The sequence below is a fragment of the Saccostrea echinata genome, unplaced genomic scaffold, assembly GCF_033153115.1.
Source record: "Saccostrea echinata isolate AGI-Se365-2 ecotype Australia unplaced genomic scaffold, CSIRO_AGI_Sech_v1 ptg000087l, whole genome shotgun sequence".
Lineage (NCBI taxonomy): Eukaryota > Metazoa > Mollusca > Bivalvia > Ostreida > Ostreidae > Saccostrea > Saccostrea echinata.
In genome coordinates, this window is record NW_026889836.1 from 194,545 (window position 1) to 221,345 (window position 26,801).

Here is a 26,801-nt window from a genome sequence, read left to right on the forward strand (position 1 = left end):
AAAATACGAGAAAAAAATCAATTATGTCCATAATACAAGAACTGAAACAATTCACATTGATTTAGGTCAATTTAAGCCATTCATTTTTAACCTTGTCATTAAACAACCCATCATGAATTACATGTTTGTTGTCTGATTATCTGTTTCGGAAAAGCTACAGAACCTTTCTTGTGTACAGGTATCATGGCTATCCAGCACTCCCATCCTCTTTCGTAAAACAATTGAAACCCTAAAGAGCTGCTGAAATTCATAAGCTCGCTTTTGGAATATTCTGTTACATGTTTCTTTAAAGTGCTTCTAATCTCACGTAAACTGCCATTCTCATTCGGAAAGAGTGTTATATGTCTAACTGGCATTCGTATTCCATTTAAATTCTTCAGTTCAATAACACATCCATCAATATCAAAAGTGTACTGAAGCCAAACATCTCTTTCTGCTTCGTCAACTGTCACGCTTCTTACGAATACCCGTTTATCTCTTTTTAAGAATAACATGGGTGACTCGCTCACAGGATAATACCTTTCGCTAAGTTCATGTTCTCCATCACAGTTTCCGCAAAAGTCTGCTCATCTTCCTCGGTATTCATCTTTAAATAAAAAAAAGTTCCAGTCATATTGATTCAATTTTATATACATTTAAATAAAGCTAACTTTACTTATCTAACATAATGGAAGGTCTCTTTAATCAGTTATATTAAAATGGTTACCCTTTGCAGAAGATGTAAAATCCAGAAAAAAAATTTATATGCTGAAAATTGTACTAACAATATTAAAAGATCCTACTTCACAATGTTGGAAAGCAAAAAAATATGCTCTCATACTCATTAAGTAAAATAAATATGAATAAAGAGTAAAAAACCTGTAGAAAACCAAAGTAAACCCATCGTATACCTGGGTTTCACAATAATATTCACCCTGTATCACGGCCAAGTTTTCCCTGGGTTATACCCGGGTTTAACATGGGTTAAACCCGTGTATATCTTAGGTTATACTCGGGTTTATCATGGGTTAAACCCAGATATATCCTTGATTATACCTGGGTAATACCCAGGTATATCCTGGGTTTAACCCTTGATTATCCTGGGTTAAACCCGGGTATATCTTGGGTTAAACCCAGGTATAACCCGGGTTAAACCCGGGTATACCTAGGGTATACCCGAGTACACTGGTGTGCATACTCAGCATCATTTGAAGTTTACTTAAATGACCTTAATTTCAATCAATATGTTCTTATTGTGTAATTAAAAGGAATATATCCTAATTAACCATTGAAAATACACTTTAAATTACCAGGTACTATTGAAGAACACAAAAAAATATACATAAACTTTGTCCTCTTAAACACCAAAAATTCATTATACTTCCGTCAATTTTTAATGCAAAAATAAGGCAAGATTATGCATTACTTCCTTAAAAAAGATGCCGTTGCTTACTCAAACAATACATGATAATTAGCAATTAAAAAAATCAAATGAAATATTACCTTACATCAAAAAAATCACCCATTAAAAACACAACAGTATATAAACGTCCAAATCGAAAGAAATTCTGCAAGAAAACACCTACTTTCACAATGAAATGATTGACAATCACGTGATAAAATAGGCGGAGTCCCGCAATCCCGCACCCGCAACACGTCAAAGTGCCCTTACCCTAACCCACAGTAACCCTAAACCTAACCCTAACCCTGACCCTAACCCTAACCCTAACCCTGACCCTGACCCAAACCCTAACCCTGACCCTAACCCTAACCCTGACCCTGACCCTAACCCTAACCCTAACCCTGACCCTAACCCTGACCCTGACCCTAACCCTAACCCTAACCCTGATTTTTAGGATTTATCCAGGGTTATCCCTTTAAACTTCATATCTGGTGTTCATATTCGGGTTCTAAGTTAGGGAGATGATGTTAAATAGAATGAATCCTCAACCCTTCCCGAACCCGGAAGTTAAAGGGTCAACCCTGAGTTAACCCTGATTTTTAGGGTCCATTCAGGGTTATCCCTTTCAACTTCATATCTGGTGTTTATATTCGGGTTTTAAGATAACTACATGATGGTTAATTGAATGAACCCTCAACCCTTCCCGAACCCGCAAGTTAAAGGGTCAACCCTGACTTAACCCTGATTTTTGGGATTTATCCAGGGTTATCCCTTTCAACTTCATATCTGGTGTTCATATTCGGGTTCTAAGTTAGGGAGATGATGTTAAATAGAATGAACCCTCAACCCTTCCCGAACCCGGAAGTTAAAGGGTCAACCCTGAGTTAACCCTGATTTTTAGGGTCCATTCAGGGTTATCCCTTTCAACTTCATATCTGGTGTTTATATTCGGGTTTTAAGATGACTACATGATGGTTAATTGAATGAACCCTCAACCCTTCCCGAACCCGCAAGTTAAAGGGTCAACCCTGAGTTAACCCTGATTTTTAGGATTTATCCAGGGTTATCCCTTTCAACTTCATATCTGGTGTTCATATTCGGGTTCTAAGTTAGGGAGATGATGTTAAATCGAATGAACCCTCAACCCTTCCCGAACCCGGAAGTTAAAGGGTCAACCCTGACTTAACCCTGATTTTTAGGGTCCATTCAGGGTTATTACTTTAAACTTCATATCTGGTGTTTATATTCGGGTTTTAAGATGACTACATGATGGTTAATTGAATGAACCCTCAACCCTTCCCGAACCCGGAAGTTAAAGGGTCAACCCTGACTTAACCCTGATTTTTAGGATTTATCCTGGGTTATCCCTTTAACCTTCATATCCGGTGTTCATATTCGAGTTGTAAGTAAAGGAGATGGTGTTGAATCGAATGAACCCTCAACCCTTCCCGAACCCGGAAGTTAAAGGGTCAACCCTGAGTTAACCCTGATTTTTAGGGTCCATTCAGGGTTATCCCTTTAAACTTCATATCTGGTGTTTATATTTGGGTTGTAATATAAGTAGATGATGTTTAATCGAATGAACGCTTAAACCTTCCCGAACCCGGACTTTAAATGGATGAGTCCGAGTTAACCCTTTCTTGCAGTGTTCATCCAGTTTTATCTCCATAAACCTCATATCTGTTGTTCCGATTGGGGTTGAATGATAGTTATACAAAGTCCATTTGCATGAGTTTTTAAATCTATCCAAACGCGGAAGTGTAAGGAATAACCTTGATGTAGCCCTTTTTTCAGTCTTTCTTTTCTTGTTAATACTTTGTTCATCATTCTTAACTTCATATGTATTGTTGATATTCTTAAGTAATAATAATAGATAATGTTCAATTAAATGAGCCCTAAGAAATCTTAAATCCTTATGTTTTCAGATGTCTTATGTCTTCATATCTGCTTATTGTAATTGATTTTTAATATAATTAATTATCATAACAATTCTCTCCAGAAGCATGAAGTTCAAATTGTCACACAGAGTAAACCCTTATTGTAGAGATCATTCAGGTAATTTACTATCACATAATATCTGGAAAAAGAATTTTTGGACCCAATTTAACAGAAAAGTCAATGCAACCTAAAAATCAAAATTAAATTGTAATCCGAATATTTAATTCATGCACCTTTGCATTTTTTTTGGTTTAAAATAAACAACTATTTCATATAACAATCATTTATTTATTATTTTTCAATCTGTGCTTTGATCATTTTTTTAATATTCCTTATTAAAAAGTACACAGCAATAGATACAATTCAGTGATTATCTTACAATCTTGCTGTCAAATGACAGAATGATCTGACAAAATACGAGAAAAAAATCAATTATGTCCATAATACAAGAACTGAAACAATTCACATTGATTTAGGTCAATTTAAGCCATTCATTTTTAACCTTGTCATTAAACAACCCATCATGAATTACATGTTTGTTGTCTGATTATCTGTTTCGGAAAAGCTACAGAACCTTTCTTGTGTACAGGTATCATGGCTATCCAGCACTCCCATCCTCTTTCGTAAAACAATTGAAACCCTAAAGAGCTGCTGAAATTCATAAGCTCGCTTTTGGAATATTCTGTTACATGTTTCTTTAAAGTGCTTCTAATCTCACGTAAACTGCCATTCTCATTCGGAAAGAGTGTTATATGTCTAACTGGCATTCGTATTCCATTTAAATTCTTCAGTTCAATAACACATCCATCAATATCAAAAGTGTACTGAAGCCAAACATCTCTTTCTGCTTCGTCAACTGTCACGCTTCTTACGAATACCCGTTTATCTCTTTTTAAGAATAACATGGGTGACTCGCTCACAGGATAATACCTTTCGCTAAGTTCATGTTCTCCATCACAGTTTCCGCAAAAGTCTGCTCATCTTCCTCGGTATTCATCTTTAAATAAAAAAAAGTTCCAGTCATATTGATTCAATTTTATATACATTTAAATAAAGCTAACTTTACTTATCTAACATAATGGAAGGTCTCTTTAATCAGTTATATTAAAATGGTTACCCTTTGCAGAAGATGTAAAATCCAGAAAAAAAATTTATATGCTGAAAATTGTACTAACAATGTTGGAAAGCAAAAAAATATGCTCTCATACTCATTAAGTAAAATAAATATGAATAAAGAGTAAAAAACCTGTAGAAAACCAAAGTAAACCCATCGTATACCTGGGTTTCACAATAATATTCACCCTGTATCACGGCCAAGTTTTCCCTGGGTTATACCCGGGTTTAACATGGGTTAAACCCGTGCATATCTTGGGTTATACTCGGGTTTATCATGGGTTAAACCCAGATATATCCTTGATTATACCTGGGTAATACCCAGGTATATCCTGGGTTTAACCCTTGATTATCCTGGGTTAAACCCGGGTATATCTTGGGTTAAACCCAGGTATAACCCGGGTTAAACCCGGGTATACCTAGGGTATACCCGAGTACACTGGTGTGCATACTCAGCATCATTTGAAGTTTACTTAAATGACCTTAATTTCAATCAATATGTTCTTATTGTGTAATTAAAAGGAATATATCCTAATTAACCATTGAAAATACACTTTAAATTACCAGGTACTATTGAAGAACACAAAAAAATATACATAAACTTTGTCCTCTTAAACACCAAAAATTCATTATACTTCCGTCAATTTTTAATGCAAAAATAAGGCAAGATTATGCATTACTTCCTTAAAAAAGATGCCGTTGCTTACTCAAACAATACATGATAATTAGCAATTAAAAAAATCAAATGAAATATTACCTTACATCAAAAAAATCACCCATTAAAAACACAACAGTATATAAACGTCCAAATCGAAAGAAATTCTGCAAGAAAACACCTACTTTCACAATGAAATGATTGACAATCACGTGATAAAATAGGCGGAGTCCCGCAATCCCGCACCCGCAACACGTCAAAGTGCCCTTACCCTAACCCTAACCCTAACCCTAACCCTACCCTAACCCTAACCCTAACCCATACCCTAACCCTAACCCTAACCCTAACCCTAACCCCACTAACCCTAACCCTAACCCTAACCCTAACCCCACTAACCCTAACCCTAACACTAACCCTAACCCCACTAACCCTAACCCTAACCCCACTAACCCTAACCCCACTAACCCTAACCCTAACCCCCACTAACCCTAACCCTAACTTCCACTAACTCTAACCCCCATTAACCCTAACCCCCACTTATCCTAACCTTACCCCCCACTAATCCTGACTTTAACCCCTGCAAACACTTACTTTTCGTTTTTTGCTCATATCTTTCGACAGACTGCTCCGATGTTAACGTTCTTGGTGTCGCTGGAAAGGTCTTGAAGAGCTCTTTACGACGATGTCATGAACTTGTCAGTTCAGAGAGCAGAAAGTTGAATAACAAGCGATTTTCTTAATATGCTTGCAAACGGCAGAAGATCTTTATTTCGTTATGGATTTTCAAGTTCTTGGGCTTGTCAGAAAGCTCTTGACAACGTCTATCCATAGCCGTAACGGTCAGAACCATTAACGACTTTTAACGAGGCTTTCTAGAGTAGATGTTGCCTAGGTGTACCCACGCTGCATACACAGACATCTTTCAACCCTCGCAACTTTTTTTCGTTTTTAACCTTTAACAACCATCTTCGGATCGTGGACAGAACTTGCCAAGACCTTTCTAATGACACCAAGCGTTTGAAAATCGCATGAAAACTAAGAGAGATACGGACCTTTTAATTTGGCGTCAATTTGCCACCCCTTCTGAGCAGTTTTTGGGCAATTCAGAGAGAAGGATTGAGGTAGGGATTTCTAGACCTACTTGACCTTTCATGGGAAGAGGAGTTTCCTTTCGACCCAAATTTTCGACTTCCGCCGACGTCGCCTTCCGGTCCATCCGGCGTTACAGCACATTTTCTTCAAATACCCATAGGTTGCACGCCCTTGCAGCACTGAGGCTGAGCTTTGGTATGTGGATTCCTTGACCTCTACACAACTTTCGAAATACAAGCATTTGGGGGTCTAGCTCGCACCCTTTTCCAGTTAGAAGCCGAAAAAGAACTTGGTGCAAAACGGAAATTCGAATTCATTCCCAGCCAAATCCCTTTTCTCGGCACTTGAAAAGTTCTCATTGAGACTTCCTCAGCAACGTCCGGGTTGTCGAGATCTGACCACGATAACCCGTCTAACCCCTCTTTCAAATTTTCCAAGACTTTGGTACATTTTCCTCATCTTTAGTCTTTCATATCTTAAGAGAGAGAAACTATTTTTGCTTACTCTTTGTGGCTTCTAGGAGTCCCTATCGAGGTCTATTACTGACATAAATTTGGTGTTTCAATTTCCTTTACTGTTACTTCTATTCATGACATGACAAGAAAAGACAACTCAGAGAGATGAAAAAATCCACTTTAATCTTTGTACATTAAATTATCAAGACATCAGCGCGGGTTAAAAGCTAGTGCAGTCCACTAATTATTTCACCACATAAAGCTTTCGCTGTGTATTGCGTGGTCTGCTGTAGACGCACTCGCAGGCTTTGTGTATAGGATGCCATCCGCAACAGGTGTGAAATGCTTAGGTCAACACTTTGAGCGCGCGCCGACTTTGAATAGGGTAAGCGCATAGTTTCACAGACAGTGGAAAAAAGAAGACGTGAAAAAGGTTGGCAGAATACTTCATCGTTAGGTTATTAAGATATTATTTAAAAATGAATATTATTGCTGCGAAATTGAAGTAGTATATAATGTAAAATTAACATACACGTGGAATCTTTAGCGAGACACAAATTTAGCAATATTTTACATAAGATATTTGCCTTTTTGGGCTATTTTTTTTTTCTCCTTATAAATCATTTTGTATTTGATGAAACAGAAAAAACATAAATAATCTTCATGACACAGGAATAATCGAAAAATCAAACAAATATTGGACCTCTGCTCAGAGGTCAATAGCACTTTAGGTGAATTTTTGTATGTCCCATTAAATATACATTTTTCTTGTATTTCTTAAAAACACAAGAAATAAAAGTGAAATTAGGCTTTCTTTTCCTTCGTCTAAGTGAACCGTGCAAATATAAAGCAACAAATTTCTATTCGATACGTAATCGACAAAGATAAGGACATGTTTGGTGTCGCGACATGTCGAAATCACTAAAGGCCTTCTTAATTTGTTGCGACATGAGTTTACGACTAACCGAGCATTGCGAACAATTAGTAACATGTTATGTTTTGTAAAGTTCTCACATACCATGCATTGTTGCAATTAAATTAGAACATTTCAATCTCAAGATATTTCAAGTTGAAAACGGTCAACAAATCTCATTCTGTTACTTTTTAAGTACAGTCTTTGGTTTTAATTAAAACCCATGTTTTCACCCTTTCTGGCTACCTGCACTTTAAAACTCTCTCATAGTCTTATTGTCCGTTTTCTTACCTTTCCAACGACACCAAACTCGTCTAAATCCAATAATAAATAAGAGAGTTATGAGCTTCGGAAAATTCCACTATTTCCTTTACTATGACTTCTATCCATGACTTTCACTTTCACTTTCTTTGACCTAATTCCGGCATGACCTAATTCCGGCAACTTCGTTTTGTGCCCATACCCTAACCCTAACCCTAACCCAAACCCAAGCCCTAACCCTAACCCTAACCCCACTAACCCTAACCCTAACCCTAACCCTAACCCCACTAACCCTAACCCTAACACTAACCCTAACCCCACTAACCCTAACCCTAACCCCACTAACCCTAACCCCACTAACCCTAACCCTAACCCCCACTAACCCTAACCCTAACTTCCACTAACTCTAACCCCCATTAACCCTAACCCCCACTTATCCTAACCCTACCCCCCACTAATCCTGACTTTAACCCCTGCAAACACTTACTTTTCGTTTTTTGCTCATATCTTTCGACAGACTGCTCCGATGTTAACGTTCTTGGTGTCGCTGGAAAGGTCTTGAAGAGCTCTTTACGACGATGTCATGAACTTGTCAGTTCAGAGAGCAGAAAGTTGAATAACAAGCGATTTTCTTAATATGCTTGCAAACGGCAGAAGATCTTTATTTCGTTATGGATTTTCAAGTTCTTGGGCTTGTCAGAAAGCTCTTGACAACGTCTATCCATAGCCGTAACGGTCAGAACCATTAACGACTTTTAACGAGGCTTTCTAGAGTAGATGTTGCCTAGGTGTACCCACGCTGCATACACAGACATCTTTCAACCCTCGCAACTTTTTTTCGTTTTTAACCTTTAACAACCATCTTCGGATCGTGGACAGAACTTGCCAAGACCTTTCTAATGACACCAAGCGTTTGAAAATCGCATGAAAACTAAGAGAGATACGGACCTTTTAATTTGGCGTCAATTTGCCACCCCTTCTGAGCAGTTTTTGGGCAATTCAGAGAGAAGGATTGAGGTAGGGATTTCTAGACCTACTTGACCTTTCATGGGAAGAGGAGTTTCCTTTCGACCCAAATTTTCGACTTCCGCCGACGTCGCCTTCCGGTCCATCCGGCGTTACAGCACATTTTCTTCAAATACCCATAGGTTGCACGCCCTTGCAGCACTGAGGCTGAGCTTTGGTATGTGGATTCCTTGACCTCTACACAACTTTCGAAATACAAGCATTTGGGGGTCTAGCTCGCACCCTTTTCCAGTTAGAAGCCGAAAAAGAACTTGGTGCAAAACGGAAATTCGAATTCATTCCCAGCCAAATCCCTTTTCTCGGCACTTGAAAAGTTCTCATTGAGACTTCCTCAGCAACGTCCGGGTTGTCGAGATCTGACCACGATAACCCGTCTAACCCCTCTTTCAAATTTTCCAAGACTTTGGTACATTTTCCTCATCTTTAGTCTTTCATATCTTAAGAGAGAGAAACTATTTTTGCTTACTCTTTGTGGCTTCTAGGAGTCCCTATCGAGGTCTATTACTGACATAAATTTGGTGTTTCAATTTCCTTTACTGTTACTTCTATTCATGACATGACAAGAAAAGACAACTCAGAGAGATGAAAAAATCCACTTTAATCTTTGTACATTAAATTATCAAGACATCAGCGCGGGTTAAAAGCTAGTGCAGTCCACTAATTATTTCACCACATAAAGCTTTCGCTGTGTATTGCGTGGTCTGCTGTAGACGCACTCGCAGGCTTTGTGTATAGGATGCCATCCGCAACAGGTGTGAAATGCTTAGGTCAACACTTTGAGCGCGCGCCGACTTTGAATAGGGTAAGCGCATAGTTTCACAGACAGTGGAAAAAAGAAGACGTGAAAAAGGTTGGCAGAATACTTCATCGTTAGGTTATTAAGATATTATTTAAAAATGAATATTATTGCTGCGAAATTGAAGTAGTATATAATGTAAAATTAACATACACGTGGAATCTTTAGCGAGACACAAATTTAGCAATATTTTACATAAGATATTTGCCTTTTTGGGCTATTTTTTTTTTCTCCTTATAAATCATTTTGTATTTGATGAAACAGAAAAAACATAAATAATCTTCATGACACAGGAATAATCGAAAAATCAAACAAATATTGGACCTCTGCTCAGAGGTCAATAGCACTTTAGGTGAATTTTTGTATGTCCCATTAAATATACATTTTTCTTGTATTTCTTAAAAACACAAGAAATAAAAGTGAAATTAGGCTTTCTTTTCCTTCGTCTAAGTGAACCGTGCAAATATAAAGCAACAAATTTCTATTCGATACGTAATCGACAAAGATAAGGACATGTTTGGTGTCGCGACATGTCGAAATCACTAAAGGCCTTCTTAATTTGTTGCGACATGAGTTTACGACTAACCGAGCATTGCGAACAATTAGTAACATGTTATGTTTTGTAAAGTTCTCACATACCATGCATTGTTGCAATTAAATTAGAACATTTCAATCTCAAGATATTTCAAGTTGAAAACGGTCAACAAATCTCATTCTGTTACTTTTTAAGTACAGTCTTTGGTTTTAATTAAAACCCATGTTTTCACCCTTTCTGGCTACCTGCACTTTAAAACTCTCTCATAGTCTTATTGTCCGTTTTCTTACCTTTCCAACGACACCAAACTCGTCTAAATCCAATAATAAATAAGAGAGTTATGAGCTTCGGAAAATTCCACTATTTCCTTTACTATGACTTCTATCCATGACTTTCACTTTCACTTTCTTTGACCTAATTCCGGCATGACCTAATTCCGGCAACTTCGTTTTGTGCCCATACCCTAACCCTAACCCTAACCCAAACCCAAGCCCTAACCCTAACCCTAACCCCACTAACCCTAACCCTAACCCTAACCCCACTAACCCTAACCCTAACACTAACCCTAACCCCACTAACCCTAACCCTAACCCCACTAACCCTAACCCCACTAACCCTAACCCTAACCCCCACTAACCCTAACCCTAACTTCCACTAACTCTAACCCCCATTAACCCTAACCCCCACTTATCCTAACCCTACCCCCCACTAATCCTGACTTTAACCCCTGCAAACACTTACTTTTCGTTTTTTGCTCATATCTTTCGACAGACTGCTCCGATGTTAACGTTCTTGGTGTCGCTGGAAAGGTCTTGAAGAGCTCTTTACGACGATGTCATGAACTTGTCAGTTCAGAGAGCAGAAAGTTGAATAACAAGCGATTTTCTTAATATGCTTGCAAACGGCAGAAGATCTTTATTTCGTTATGGATTTTCAAGTTCTTGGGCTTGTCAGAAAGCTCTTGACAACGTCTATCCATAGCCGTAACGGTCAGAACCATTAACGACTTTTAACGAGGCTTTCTAGAGTAGATGTTGCCTAGGTGTACCCACGCTGCATACACAGACATCTTTCAACCCTCGCAACTTTTTTTCGTTTTTAACCTTTAACAACCATCTTCGGATCGTGGACAGAACTTGCCAAGACCTTTCTAATGACACCAAGCGTTTGAAAATCGCATGAAAACTAAGAGAGATACGGACCTTTTAATTTGGCGTCAATTTGCCACCCCTTCTGAGCAGTTTTTGGGCAATTCAGAGAGAAGGATTGAGGTAGGGATTTCTAGACCTACTTGACCTTTCATGGGAAGAGGAGTTTCCTTTCGACCCAAATTTTCGACTTCCGCCGACGTCGCCTTCCGGTCCATCCGGCGTTACAGCACATTTTCTTCAAATACCCATAGGTTGCACGCCCTTGCAGCACTGAGGCTGAGCTTTGGTATGTGGATTCCTTGACCTCTACACAACTTTCGAAATACAAGCATTTGGGGGTCTAGCTCGCACCCTTTTCCAGTTAGAAGCCGAAAAAGAACTTGGTGCAAAACGGAAATTCGAATTCATTCCCAGCCAAATCCCTTTTCTCGGCACTTGAAAAGTTCTCATTGAGACTTCCTCAGCAACGTCCGGGTTGTCGAGATCTGACCACGATAACCCGTCTAACCCCTCTTTCAAATTTTCCAAGACTTTGGTACATTTTCCTCATCTTTAGTCTTTCATATCTTAAGAGAGAGAAACTATTTTTGCTTACTCTTTGTGGCTTCTAGGAGTCCCTATCGAGGTCTATTACTGACATAAATTTGGTGTTTCAATTTCCTTTACTGTTACTTCTATTCATGACATGACAAGAAAAGACAACTCAGAGAGATGAAAAAATCCACTTTAATCTTTGTACATTAAATTATCAAGACATCAGCGCGGGTTAAAAGCTAGTGCAGTCCACTAATTATTTCACCACATAAAGCTTTCGCTGTGTATTGCGTGGTCTGCTGTAGACGCACTCGCAGGCTTTGTGTATAGGATGCCATCCGCAACAGGTGTGAAATGCTTAGGTCAACACTTTGAGCGCGCGCCGACTTTGAATAGGGTAAGCGCATAGTTTCACAGACAGTGGAAAAAAGAAGACGTGAAAAAGGTTGGCAGAATACTTCATCGTTAGGTTATTAAGATATTATTTAAAAATGAATATTATTGCTGCGAAATTGAAGTAGTATATAATGTAAAATTAACATACACGTGGAATCTTTAGCGAGACACAAATTTAGCAATATTTTACATAAGATATTTGCCTTTTTGGGCTATTTTTTTTTTCTCCTTATAAATCATTTTGTATTTGATGAAACAGAAAAAACATAAATAATCTTCATGACACAGGAATAATCGAAAAATCAAACAAATATTGGACCTCTGCTCAGAGGTCAATAGCACTTTAGGTGAATTTTTGTATGTCCCATTAAATATACATTTTTCTTGTATTTCTTAAAAACACAAGAAATAAAAGTGAAATTAGGCTTTCTTTTCCTTCGTCTAAGTGAACCGTGCAAATATAAAGCAACAAATTTCTATTCGATACGTAATCGACAAAGATAAGGACATGTTTGGTGTCGCGACATGTCGAAATCACTAAAGGCCTTCTTAATTTGTTGTGACATGAGTTTACGACTAACCGAGCATTGCGAACAATTAGTAACATGTTATGTTTTGTAAAGTTCTCACATACCATGCATTGTTGCAATTAAATTAGAACATTTCAATCTCAAGATATTTCAAGTTGAAAACGGTCAACAAATCTCATTCTGTTACTTTTTAAGTACAGTCTTTGGTTTTAATTAAAACCCATGTTTTCACCCTTTCTGGCTACCTGCACTTTAAAACTCTCTCATAGTCTTATTGTCCGTTTTCTTACCTTTCCAACGACACCAAACTCGTCTAAATCCAATAATAAATAAGAGAGTTATGAGCTTCGGAAAATTCCACTATTTCCTTTACTATGACTTCTATCCATGACTTTCACTTTCACTTTCTTTGACCTAATTCCGGCATGACCTAATTCCGGCAACTTCGTTTTGTGCCCATACCCTAACCCTAACCCCTAACCCTAACCCTAACCCCTAACCCTAACCCTAACCCTAACCTCTAACCCTAACCCTAACCCTAACCCTAACCTCTAACCCTAACCCTAACCTCTAACCCTAACCCTAACCCCTAACCCTAACCCTAACCCCTAACCCTAACCTAACCCTAACCCTAACCCTAACCCTGCCTAACCCTAACCCTGACCCTGACCCTGACCCTAACCCTAACCCTAACCCTGACCCTGACCCTGACCCTGACCCTAACCCTAACCCTAACCCTAAACCCTAACCCTAACCCTAACCCTAACCCTAACCCAACCCTAACCCTAACCCTAACCTAACCCTAACCCTAACCCTAACCCAGGGAAAACATGGCCGTGCTACAGGGTGAATATTATTGTGAAACCCAGGTATACGATGGGTTTACTTTGGTTTTCTACAGGTTTTTTACTCTTTATTCATATTTATTTTACTTAATGAGTATGAGAGCATATATTTTTTTGCTTTCCAACATTGTGAAGTAGGATCTTTTAATATTGTTAGTACAATTTTCAGCATATAAATTTTTTTCTGGATTTTACATCTTCTGCAAAGGGTACCATTTTAATATAACTGATTAAAGAGACCTTCTATTATGTTACATAAGTAAAGTTAGCTTTATTTAAATGTATATAAAATTGAATCAATATGACTGGAACTTTTTTTTATTTAAAGATGAATACCGAGGAAGATGAGCAGACTTTTGCGGAAACTGTGATGGAGAACATGAACTTAGCGAATAGGTATTATCCTGTGAGCGAGTCACCCATGTTATTCTTAAAAAGAGATAAACGGGTATTCGTAAGAAGCGTGACAGTTGACGAAGCAGAAAGAGATGTTTGGCTTCAGTACACTTTTGATATTGATGGATGTGTTATTGAACTGAAGAATTTAAATGGAATACGAATGCCAGTTAGACATATAACACTCTTTCCGAATGACAATGGCAGTTTACGTGAGATTAGAAGCACTTTAAAGAAACATGTCAATTTAACAGAATATTCTAAAAGCGAGCTTATGAATTTCAGCAGCTCTTTAGGGTTTCAATTGTTTTACGAAAGAGGATGGGAGTGCTGGATAGCCATGATACCTGTACACAAGAAAGGTTCTGTAGCTTTTCCGAAACAGATAATCAGACAACAAACATTCAATAATTCCTTGCATTGAGAACAAGATTCAAAGATATACTCGCAGATTATGCTATGAATGGAATTGCTTCAAAAACACTTATGAAAACCGATATCAGGGATGTCCGTAAAATGTTCGTGTTACCTGATGACTGTTCTACAATACTTTCTGCTTTACAGACTGCTCTGAACATCTCTTTAACAGGATTTAGGCCAATAATATTTTGTTTTCGTTTTGGAGAAAAAATGACGGATGGACTACCATTATCTGATTTTAATAGGGAAGAGATATGTAGGTCAACTGTTTATGCAGCTGTAGACATTTCCACGGATGGTGAGGTAGATCTCTTGTGGTCCACCTCCGGTTTGCAGGAAGTAATCGGCTTGAGAGGTGTATTAAGCACATGTTTATCACTTGCAGACTGTGGAAATTTTCAAAGCAATCTAGATGGAAGGCCAATGGATATTAAGAATGGTTTACGAAAGGTTTGTCGCTTTCCAGACCAGTTACAGTTTGTTCAACTTTATGCCGATATTCCACACCGTCAGCCCAATTGTCGATTTCATCCAGTGTCGGCTTGCATTGATGGAGGTATGTGTTTTCCAAGGCCGACAGCAGAAGCTTTCCTCCGAGATGCAGAACAATACATATCAACTCTAGAGAGCAACTGGGTGCTAATGAGAAAGAGTGCTTGTAGACTTGAATTTGTTGTTGCGCAGGATACCGCATTATCTGACAATCTGCATGCTCTTGACTTCTTAGATCTAATAAACTTAGAGCAACTTCTGGAAAATGTGCCTTTGTTGGCTCCCTTGCCAGCCCAAACACTCAGTTGTATCAGACATTTGGGCTTGTGGATGTGTAAAGAACTCCGAGAATTGTTGGAGGGTTTTCAGAAAACGGGAAATGTGCTAACCACTTGGCAATCTTATCAATTAGAATTAGCCAATGAAAAATTGCTCTGGGGAAAACCACTCTGTTCAAGGAGTACAACATATTCAGTTAATCTTGGACCCGGAGCTTTGGGACCGAGTCGAAGTTTGACGGACCAATTTGGTTTCTTGTCGCTAGACGTCTACTCAACTTGCATGCAAAACGATTGAAGCATCCCTCCACCTGAAATATGGACGAACTCGGAAATGATCCGTAAAATGATTGCACGATCAGTGGGTTTACACGATCATTTGGATGCCAGCTATGGCGTCATTGGTAGACATTTGGTAGTTGCATTGCTTCACGACTTACACGAAACTGGAAAGGCTGCTACTTACGTTCTCTTTGATGATTTCTTAGGAGAGATGAAATCTGACAAAACCAGGTTTAAGACAGTTGGTGCTTTGACTCTGAAATCGCTAATAAAACTGTTGAAAACAAAGAGGAGAACCGAAACACAGATAGTATTTCCAAGCCTGTGCAGACTTTTGGAGAAAAACACCCTTCCAGTTGAAGATATTGTACAGGCTGGATTTCATGAGCTCAACTTAAAACACTTTCCAGCAGTGAGTACATATGACATGGAAACATGATTCTGACTTGGTCTTTTCACGGAAACTTTTGGAACATTGTCATTGATCAACAGTCTCCCGAAATACAAGAAAGTACGCAACAAATGATGTCTGACCTAGTTAGAGGTGATCTGGAAAAACGCGGACTAGTTTATCCAAGCAAGCTGAAAAAAACTCCAAAGGTACTTCCTTGGGTGTCTATATGTTTACGCAGGCTCCAAAGAGAAAAACTCGAGTTGGAGCCAACTGTGACGGTATTGACATATATCAGCTGCATCGCCTTCTTGATGCAGGGCTTTTATGTAGAATATGAAAGGTTGACTGCTCTCACGATCGATCTTCCTTTGGACAAGAACCGATTGATCGCGTTGGAAATATTATCTAAACTACAGTTGGCCAATTTCAGGTTTCGCAACCTACACTTGAAGCGTTTGCACTTTACCGTCCCACATAAAGTCGACCTGGAAATGGGAGAGCAAAAGAAGAATAAAGGAGAAGAGGAAACTAGGGATACGGAAGTTAGTTCCAGAGGAGAGCGAATGGAAGAGATGTCAAAGAAAATAGGTGACGATGATGATCCACTTGTATTTGATAAAGATATTGGACATAAGAGGACTTCAACTTGTAAACCGGTAACCAAAATGACCCAAAGTACATGGTCAAGCCAAGAAATTGAATTCTTACATGAAGTACGAAGTCTAGATGGGATAAACTTTCTAGAGAAATATGAACGCTTTAAATCAAAGTGCTTGAAGTCAAACATTCCTTTCCGAACATTTCGGGCCTTTGAGTCAAAATTACGAAGACTTTGAAGACTGTAAACGTATACACACCGAACTGTGTTGCTGTTTTTAGAAACTTTCTCAAGGCAGAAACATATAACAGTTTTGGAAGGAAATGTAAGATTAAGAGAGACGATTCGAGATGATACAAAGAACTTTGATCAATTATTTTTACATTCAACATTATTTGACCTAACAATGTATTACTGATGAAATGTCTGATATTGTAAAATTTTGGAATTTCTACATTTGTAATCATTATAGGTAATAAGAGTTTTGAAAGTTCATTATCATTATATTATATAAATTGCATTAAATCCAATGAAGAACCTTTTGACTTTTTTTCTATATAAAACATTTATCGAAAAGTTAGGTAAGTCATGTTGTTAGATTAATAAAATTGAAAACTTCATAACATAATATTTTCTGTCGAAGCTTATTTTAAATATCTATTTTGAAAGAAAATAGCAATTTTTAGTAAAGTAACCCAAGGAATTGATTAAGAACATCCATATACCCCAAGGAATGATTCTTTCATCGGGATCATAATTTCACAAAATCACAAAATCCGTTAAATTCACCTGGAGAGAATACGCTGAATTGTTGAACGCATTTTATATTTTATAAGAAGGTTTAAATTCGCAGGCATAAGTCTTTGTCTGCGAATGAAGCATAAATAAATAACACACTAAAAAACTATGTCAACATTTTTTTTCTTTTTACAAAAATTGTTTTATAATTTAATACGTTCACCATAATATGTTTTCCGTAACTCTGAATGCATTACAGGACAAGACTGGACTCTAGAATTTGACAGCTGCAAACACTTACCTAAGAACGCTGAGCTTGTGAATTAACAATACACAAAGGGGTGTGAAGTGCGCTTTCCCATCACTCAGAGCGCGCGCTAACGTTGACACAGCCAGCTGCAGTCATTTGTACCTTGTCACTCCTATAGTGTGGACGGCTATTTCCGTATAAGAATTAGGAACCTTTAAATTGAAGGCAATCATTAGAGGTAAGAATTAATTTTTATGGACTGCAAAATTTAGTATTTGGTTCTCTATGAGCAGGTTCAAATAAATAGTTATTTGTGAATGAAGGTGTAATTATTGGGTATGTACAGACCTTCAAAGATAAGACTCAATAAAACTCCTATCATACATAAGATTAGTATGTTTTGGTTTTATGAAATTAGAATATTTTCTCACAAATTTGTTTTTCCAATTATTTTGCGATGTTCACTTGTATTACAGATTTGTCATTCGTCTTGTAAAAGAAGTATGGAGAAAGGAAATCTATCAGAAGGTATTGTAGTTTACATGTTTCTGGAAAGATATTTTAAAGGACCTCGTTCATTATGAAGTATTGATACCAAATGTCTAGTGTTTTTTCGTAAAGGGTGGGGGTGGAAAGAGGGGTTGGGGTTGGCGGGAGGTGTGTTTCTACATCAGCTGTAACAAACGTCATACGCGAACATTATTCTTACCCATTTCAGAAATTTGTCGTCGGATACCAGAAATCCTTAAAAACTGTTAGCAGGGATATTTCAAATAACATGTACAATTACTCCTTAATTTTAAAACAAGTCTTTATAATTTTACATTAAAAAATTGTACATAGAGAAAAAAATTCAAAAGCGCTTGTCTTGTTGAGAAATATTTAAAAACATGTTTTTCTAATCAATGGTAAAAGGAAACAAAGCAAGTTACATGCATACGGATATACGTACCCATTGTTTTGAATAGAATAAAATTATAATTAATTCTTGAATTAAATTTATTACATGGCCGTAGGAACCGGGGGGCACGGGGGGCGTGCCCCCCCCCCCCAATAATTTTGCCGATATATACAATACTATAGAAAACATAGCTGCTACATGCTTGTGCCCACTCAATAATAATATCTGATGACCTTTTTTTTTAGCTTGTCAAGGAATTTTTGTAGTTCAGAGTGCCCCCCACCCCCCAACTGAAAATGTATGGTTGTGCCCACTCAATGTGAAATTGCTACGAACGGGCCTGTACGCGGCTATGTTAAGGCTGTCCGAAGGCTTAATATGCATTAGATGCATACTATTTTATTTTGAGCTATGTTTTGATTTCAATTTGTAATCTATGTATACATACACAGATAAGTTGTAAAGAGAGTTGAATAATGTATTATAAAAAAGCATTTCTGTGACGTCACATGACTGTGCTGATCACGTGACGGACACTTATAGATTTTCTTAAATGTTGCACAAAAATCGCATCGGTACAAGTGAAAAACAAAATTATTGTGAACGGCTTGTTACATAAATCAATTAAACGTATTCTTGGGTATATGTAAAGTGCTGGGGGCAAGTCTGAATTTTATTTCATCAGAAAATATTTCACGAGAAATTTAACTAATCCACATACAAGGGGTCATTTTCCACTCTTCATCGCAATTTATACAAAATGGGATAAATTACATACAATCCCCCAGCAAAATTCAGTTAGAGGACATATTTCTCTAGTAGATTCACACAGAATATCATCAATTAATCCTCATTATTCACTTGTGCCAGTCTAATATATACACGATTTATAAATTCTCACTCTGTCTACAGACGCGTAAGGGGGAGCGGTTCAAATTTTTTTTGTAATTGTTTGTATACATACATGTTTGACAAGAAAAAGGAATAACGATATTATACTGCAAATATTCACCATTATAACAGCCTTAAAACAACAATCCAGACACATGAATTAAACATCAACGTAAAAAAAATGCTACATATGATGTGAAAGGAATGTAAAAGTTATGACACTTTCCCCGTCATGTCTGCTCAAATTTGCAGTGACTTGACGTCATATGCCATTATGACGTCATATCTAGCGCAGTGGTTAGAGCGTTCGCTCTAGAGTCGCGGTGTAAGGAGTTGATCCTTACGTCGCGGGTTCGAATCCCACTGTGGGACGTGGAGACCGGTCCTTCGGATGAGACCGTAAAACCGAGGTCCCGTGTCGCAGTAGGTGCTGGCACGAAAAAGATCCCTCACTGCTCAATGGCCGTAAAAAAAAAAAAACGAAAATAGGACATTTAAATAAAACATTTTCAGTTATATCTAGAATCTAGGGTGCTCTATCCATTTTGAAAATTAATCTCTCAGAAATACATGTATTCAATAGCAACCATGAAATAAAATAAGATTTTTTTGAAAAAATATTAAATAAAGGACAAGATAGGCTAAGAACCCCTTTTGGCCCCTGGTTTGGGGTGTCTTTTAGAATGATACAACAGTTTATCAATTAAAAACCTGTTGTCATCTCTGCCACAAATGAGTATTGTTTCTAATTTATGGGATACACAGAGGTCACAGGAAGGTCAGAAAATATGTAAATTTCCGAATTTTCTCACTTTTATGCAAATTTTCATCGATTTTACAGGGTAGGACAGAGTAAAATTGGTCGTACATTGGTATATACTGAATAAACTGTAGAATGTTTTTATGTACTGTGGTGTGCAGTATGAAGGTTCAGGGAATAACAGCAATGTACTTGAAGATCACTTATCTGTACAGCTAATATCTGTGACGTACAGTGGAAAGCAGTGATTACGTACTGTGAAGCACTGTGAAGTACAGTGATGTACAGAGGAAGTGTATTGTGAAGTACAGGGAGGTGCTGTGAAATACTGTGCCTCTGTACAGAGTTGTACTGTTATGTACTGTGAAATACAGAGGTAAGTACAGTAATGTACAGTCAAAGTACAAAGTACAAAGGTTGACAGAGGTTTTCAGAGAAAAATCAGAATATCAGGGGATAATAAGTCCAGTAGTGTCACCGATATATGGTGTATTTTGGATGAGAACTAAAAACCGAAGACCCATGTCAAGGGAGGCATTGGCACGATATATATAGTGTCTTTTGGATGAGTTTTAAAAAACCGAAGCCCCGTGTCACGGTAGGCATTGGCACGAGAAAGAATCCACACTGCCTGAGTGCCGAGTAAACATCTAAATTTGAAGCACTTCACCGAAATATGGTGTATTTTGGATGAGAACTAAAAACCGAAGACCCATGTCAAGGGAGGCATTGGCACGATAAAGAATTCTCATTCCTAAATAGGGCTGAGTGCCAAGTAAAGGTCTAAATTTGAAGCACTTCAGTGATATATGGTATCTTTTGGATGAGAACTAAAAAACAAAAGCCCCGTGTCAAGGGAGGCATTGGCACGAGAAAGAATCCACACTGCTCCATGGGACTGATCGAGTGCCGAATAAAGGTCTAAATTTGAAGCCCTTCACCGATAGATTGTGTCTTTTGGATGAGAACTAAAAAACCGAAGCCCCGTGTCACAGTAGGCATTGGCACGAGAAAGAATCCACACTCCTCCATGGGCCTGAGTGCCGAGTATTATTTTCTAAATTTGAAGCACTTCACCGGTATATGGTATCTTTTGGATGAGAACTAAAGAAACCGAAACACCGTGCCAAGGGAGGCATTGGCACGAGAAAGAATCTACAATGCTCCATGGGCCTGAGTGCTTAGTTTCAATTTCTAAATTTGAAGCACTTCAGTGATATATAGTGTCTTTTGGATGAGACCTAAAAAACCGAAGCCCCGTAATACGGGAGGCCTTGTGATAAACAATCCACACTGCTCCATGGGCATGACTGCCGAGTAAAGATCTAAATTTGAAGCACTTCACCGATATATGGTGTCTTTGGGATGAGAACTAAAAAACCGAAGCCCCATGTCAAGGGAGGCATTGCCACGAGAAAGAATCCACACTGCTCAATTCGTCTGAGTTCTTAGTATTAATTTCTAAATTTGAAGCACATCAGCGATATATATAGTGTCTTTTGGATGAGTTTTAAAAAACCGAAGCCCTGTGTTACGGGAGGCATTGGCAAGATTAAGAATCCTCGCTGCTCTATGGGCCTGAACGCCGAGTAAAGGTCTAAATTTCAAGACCTTCACCGATACATGGTGTTTTTTGGATAAGACCTTAAAAAACCGAAGCCCCGTGTCACGATATGCAATGGCACGACAAAGAATCCACACTGCTCCATGGGTCTGTGTGCCCAATAAAGGTCTAAATTTGAAGCCCTTCACCGATATATGGTGTCTTTTGGATGAGAACTAAAAAACCGAAGCCCAATGTCACGGGCGGCATTGGCACGAGAAAGAATCCACACTGCTCAAATGACCTGAGTGTTTATTATTATTTTCTAAAATTGAAGCAATTTAGCGATATATATAGTGTCTTTTGGATGCGTTTTAAAAAACCGAAGCCCCGTGTCACGGTAGGCATTGGCAAGATTAAGAATTCTCGCTGCTCTATGGGCCTGAGTACCGAGTAAAGGTGTAAATTTCAAGCCCTTCACCGATACATGGTGTCTTTTGGATAAGACCTTAAAAAACTGAAGCCCCGTGTCACGGTAGGCATTGGCACGAGAAAGAATCCACACTGCCTGAGTGCCGAGTAAAGATCTAAATTTGAAGCACTTCACCGATATATGGTGTATTTTGGATGAGAACTAAAAACCGAAGACCCATGTCAAGAGAGGCATTGGCACGATCAAGAATTCTCATTGCTAAATAGGGCTGGGTGTCGAGTAAAGGTATAAATTTGAAGCACTCCACCGATATATGGTATCTTATGGATGAGAAGTATAAAACAACAGCCCCGTCTCAAGGGAGGCATTGGCGCGAGAAAGAATCGACACTGCTTCATGGGCCTGAGTGCTTAGTTTTAATTTCTAAATTTGAAGCACTTCACCGCTATATGGTGTCTTTAGGATAAGAACTAAAAAACCGAAGCCCCGTACTACGGGAGGCATTGGCACGAGAAAGAATCCTCGCTGCTTCATGGTCCTGAGTGCCGAGTAAAGGTCTAAATTTGAAGCACTTCACCGATATATGGTGTCTTTTGGATGAGAACTAAAAATCCGAAGCCCCGTGTCACGGGAGGCATTAGCACGAGAAAGAATCTACAATGTTCCATGGGCCTTAGTGACGAGTATTAATTTCTAAATTTGAAGCACTTCAGTGATATATAGTGTCTTTTGGATGAGACCTAAAAAGCCGAACCCCGTACCACGGGAGGCATTGACACGAGAAAGAATCCACACTGCTGCATAGGCCCGAGTGCCGAGTATTATTTTCTTATTTTGAAGCACTTTACCGATATATGGTGTCTTTTGGATGAGAACTAAAAAACCGAAGCCCCATGTCACGGGCGGCATTGGCACGAGAAAGAATCCACACTACTCAATTGCCCTGAGTGTTTAGTATTATTTTCTAAAATTGAAGCAATTCAGCGATATATATAGTGTCTTTTGGATGAGTTTTAAAAAACCGAAGCCCCGTGTCACGGGGGGCATTGGCAAGATTAAGAATTCTCGCTGCTCTATGGGCCTGAGTGCCGAGTAAAGGTGTAAATTTCAAGCCCTTCACCGATACATGGTGTCTTTCGGATAAGACCTTAAAAAACCGAAGCCCCGTGTCACGGTAGGCATTGGCACGAGAAAGAATCCACACTGCCTGAGTGCCGAGTAAAGATCCAAATTTGAAGCCCTTCACCGATATATGGTGTCTTTTGGATGAGAACTAAAAAACCGAAGCCCCATGTCAAGGGAGGCATTGCCACGGTAAAGAATTCTCATTGCTAAATAGGGCTGGGTGTCGAGTAAAGGTATAAATTTAAAGCACTTCACCGATATATGGTATCTTATGGATGAGAAGTAAAAAACAAAAGCCCCGTCTCAAGGGAGGCATTGGCACGAGAAAGAATCGACACTGCTTCATGGGCCTGAGTGCTTAGTTTTAATTTCTAAATTTGAAGCACTTCACCGATATATGGTGTCTTTTGGATGAGAACTAAAAAACCGAAGCCCCATGTCAAGGGAGGCATTGCCACGATAAAGAATTCTCATTGCTAAATAGGGCTGGGTGTCGAGTAAAGGTATAAATTTAAAGCACTTCACCGATATATGGTATCTTATGGATGAGAAGTAAAAAACAAAAGCCCCGTCTCAAGGGAGGCATTGGCACGAGAAAGAATCGACACTGCTTCATGGGCCTGAGTGCTTAGTTTTAATTTCTAAATTTGAAGCACTTCACCGATATATGGTGTCTTTTGGATGAGAACTAAAAAACCGAAGCCCCGTATCACGGGAGGCATTGGCACGAGAAAGAATCCACACTGCTGCACGGGCCCGAGTGCCGAGTAAAGATCTAAATTTGAAGCACTTCACCGATATACGGTATCTTTTGGATGAGAACTAAAAAAACCGAAGCCCCGTGTCACGGGAGGGATTAGCACGAGAAAGAATCTACAATGTTCCATGGGCCTTAGTGACGAGTACAGTCCCTGAAACGTTCTACTTTCCCATTTTTCCGTTTGCTCACCGTTCGTTCAGCGTGCGTTCACCGTTCGCTCTCCGTTCACAGTCTTGCGTTCTGCGTTCACCGTGCGCTCGCGTTCACCGTTCACAAAGCGTTCACCGTTCGCTCTCCGTTCGTTCACTTTGCGTTCACCTTGCGTTCAGCGTTCACTTATCGTTCAGTCTTCAGTGTCATTCGGAACTCCGAAGTGAAAGTACTTATCTTTTTTGGAAGTAAGGATTTACGGGATTTCAAATTTAATAATTCACATATCGTTTTTAAAGGATCATTATTTTATTGGAATAAATTATCTACAATATGCTTTATTAAGTCTTCCGTTCACAACGGAAGACTTATAGTGTTTGTATTGTTTCTTTTTATTATTATTATTATTATTATTATTCCTCCCAAATTTTGTGAGCGCGATTACTCAGAGATGGTTGGACAGATTTTCACAATTTTTCACATGATAGTAGGCTGATATATGAAGTTTATATAAAATTCCGTTTTTTGAAAAATTCACTTCCGGTCCGAAGTTACGGCCGAATTTCCACTTTTTAAATGCACTTTTGTCCGGAATTTTTCTCGGAAACGGTTTGAGGTAAAGATGTGAAATTTACAGGGGTATTAGATCATGACATTCTCTTTGTTTCGAAGTTGATTTCGTGTGTTTCCGGTACTTCCTGTCCGAACCGGAAGTGAACTTGTGTTTGGTCAATTTTAAACTTTTTTGTTTTTTAATATTTTTTCAAGATATTATTATGTATAACAGAGGTTATTCTACAAATATTAAATATATAATTTGTTTTGAAATCAGATTCCACATTTTGCAGATTTTCGGTACCCTCATTTTCCCTATTTACCTAGTGTGTAAACAATGGGCAAAGAAAGATAACTCTGACTTGTAAGTGAAAATAGAACTTTCGAGATAAAGGCGGAAATAGTATCGATGACGTAAGAGACATATACACTCTCCATATCAAAATATTTAGACGTTCCATATTCACTCTTCTAAATATAAGAGCACGTTGGTTACCACTTCCAATGCATGTATAGTTTAAAGTTGCCAGTGTAGTGTAAGTCTGTATTGACAGTTAATTTATTTACACATGAATATATCTAAAAAAAAAAAAAAATTAATATATATGCTAGGTACCTAATTCAAGTAAATATATTATAAGCACTGAGTATACATTTATAGTGATGGACAGGAATGCAGTTTTATCTATCTCGTATAGTAAGTTCAGAATACGATAGTTATAAGCCTTCTATAATGCAGACGATTTATTATTCTCTATGATTTGAATGCGAAATTATCCCGATTTCCGAGTTTTATTTTCGATATTAAAAAAAAAATATTACATACACTCAAAAAGGAATTGAGCGATAGAAAATTGTAATACAGTACTGTTTTAAAGCCTTTATAAATAAATTGATATCTGCCACTTAAAAGAAAGAAAATCAATCTTTAGATTAGATTTTGTTATTACATGTAAATTTGATAAAAAGTTAAATTATTTATGACACATGATCTATATTCTATATACCCAAGGAATTATAAAAGATGTGAAAAGACGATTCTTGGGCATGGATTCTTGTGAAATACTCAAAGAGTTAAAAAAAAATATGTGAAAACGCGATTCTATGTGAAATAATGGTACGCTATATGTTTCTTTTGAAAAAAAAAAACATGAAAAAAAATTGCACAGGTCTGTTGATATGTGGGATAAGTATACCTGAATGAACACAATTTTATGCAATGATATATAATTATGTACATGCAACTGACGTCCCTACTTTTCCTTATAATTCATAAAACATAAAACTATCTAATTCCTTTGAAGACTCCCCCCCCCCCCATCCCCGTCTTGATTAATATTTGGAGACGTTCGTGCAGCTAGGCATTTGAATTATATATTCGTTTTAGATTTAAATCTGTAACATGTGAATATAATTACCATTTACATGTATACAGAATTTCATATTCTATAATGGTAGATTTGTCATTATGAAATGTTCAATTTACGTCTGAGAGAGAGAGGGGGGAGAGAGAGAGATTCCCTCTTAATCCCGATCCTCCTATCCATTTACATAGAGCAAAAATTAGTTCTATATCGGTCACACCCATTCTTAATTAAATGTTTTCTGATTTCATAGTCAGTCATGGTCACATCCTGTATATTTTTCAGCTTAAAAAGTATCACACGAAGTGCAAGTGTGTTGACCTGTCAATCAAAATCACTTGACGCTGTATGCACTGCAATTAAGTAGCCTGAGTTCGAAATGATCTTGAAGTATGATCTTTAAGTAAATCTGATGCAACAAACTTGTGAAAAAATAGAATAAAATAAAAAATAAAATATCTCGGTATTATGAACTTCGATTGTGGGACGTGGAGACCGGTCCTTTGGATGAGATCGTATAAATCGAGGTCCCTTTTTGCAGAAGGTGCTGGCATAAAAAAGATTCCCCAATGCTCAATTGCGATAAGTGCCAAAGTATGGGACAAAAATTTGCAGTCTCCACCGGCGAGTGGTGGCGTCTCCATGTGAGTGAAAAATTCTGGAGAGAGACGTTAAACAACATACGTATAATCAATCAATCGATTGCTGAAGAATTACTGTAATTGAATAATCTGTCTTATAGGTCTGCTGTCAAATCTTGATATTATAACTTTACAAAACTCAGATACTTTAGGTTAATGTGATACTAACTTAATTCATTATATTTTTTTATAACACCATACACAATTAT

At 38.0% G+C, this 26,801-nt stretch overlaps 1 pseudogene; it reads left to right on the plus strand.

Moving 5' to 3' along the window:
- The first annotated feature begins 13,954 nt into the window (after positions 1–13,954).
- On the plus strand, positions 13,955–16,815 carry LOC133177159 (uncharacterized; annotated as a pseudogene).
- Positions 16,816–26,801: the final 9,986 nt, after the last annotated feature.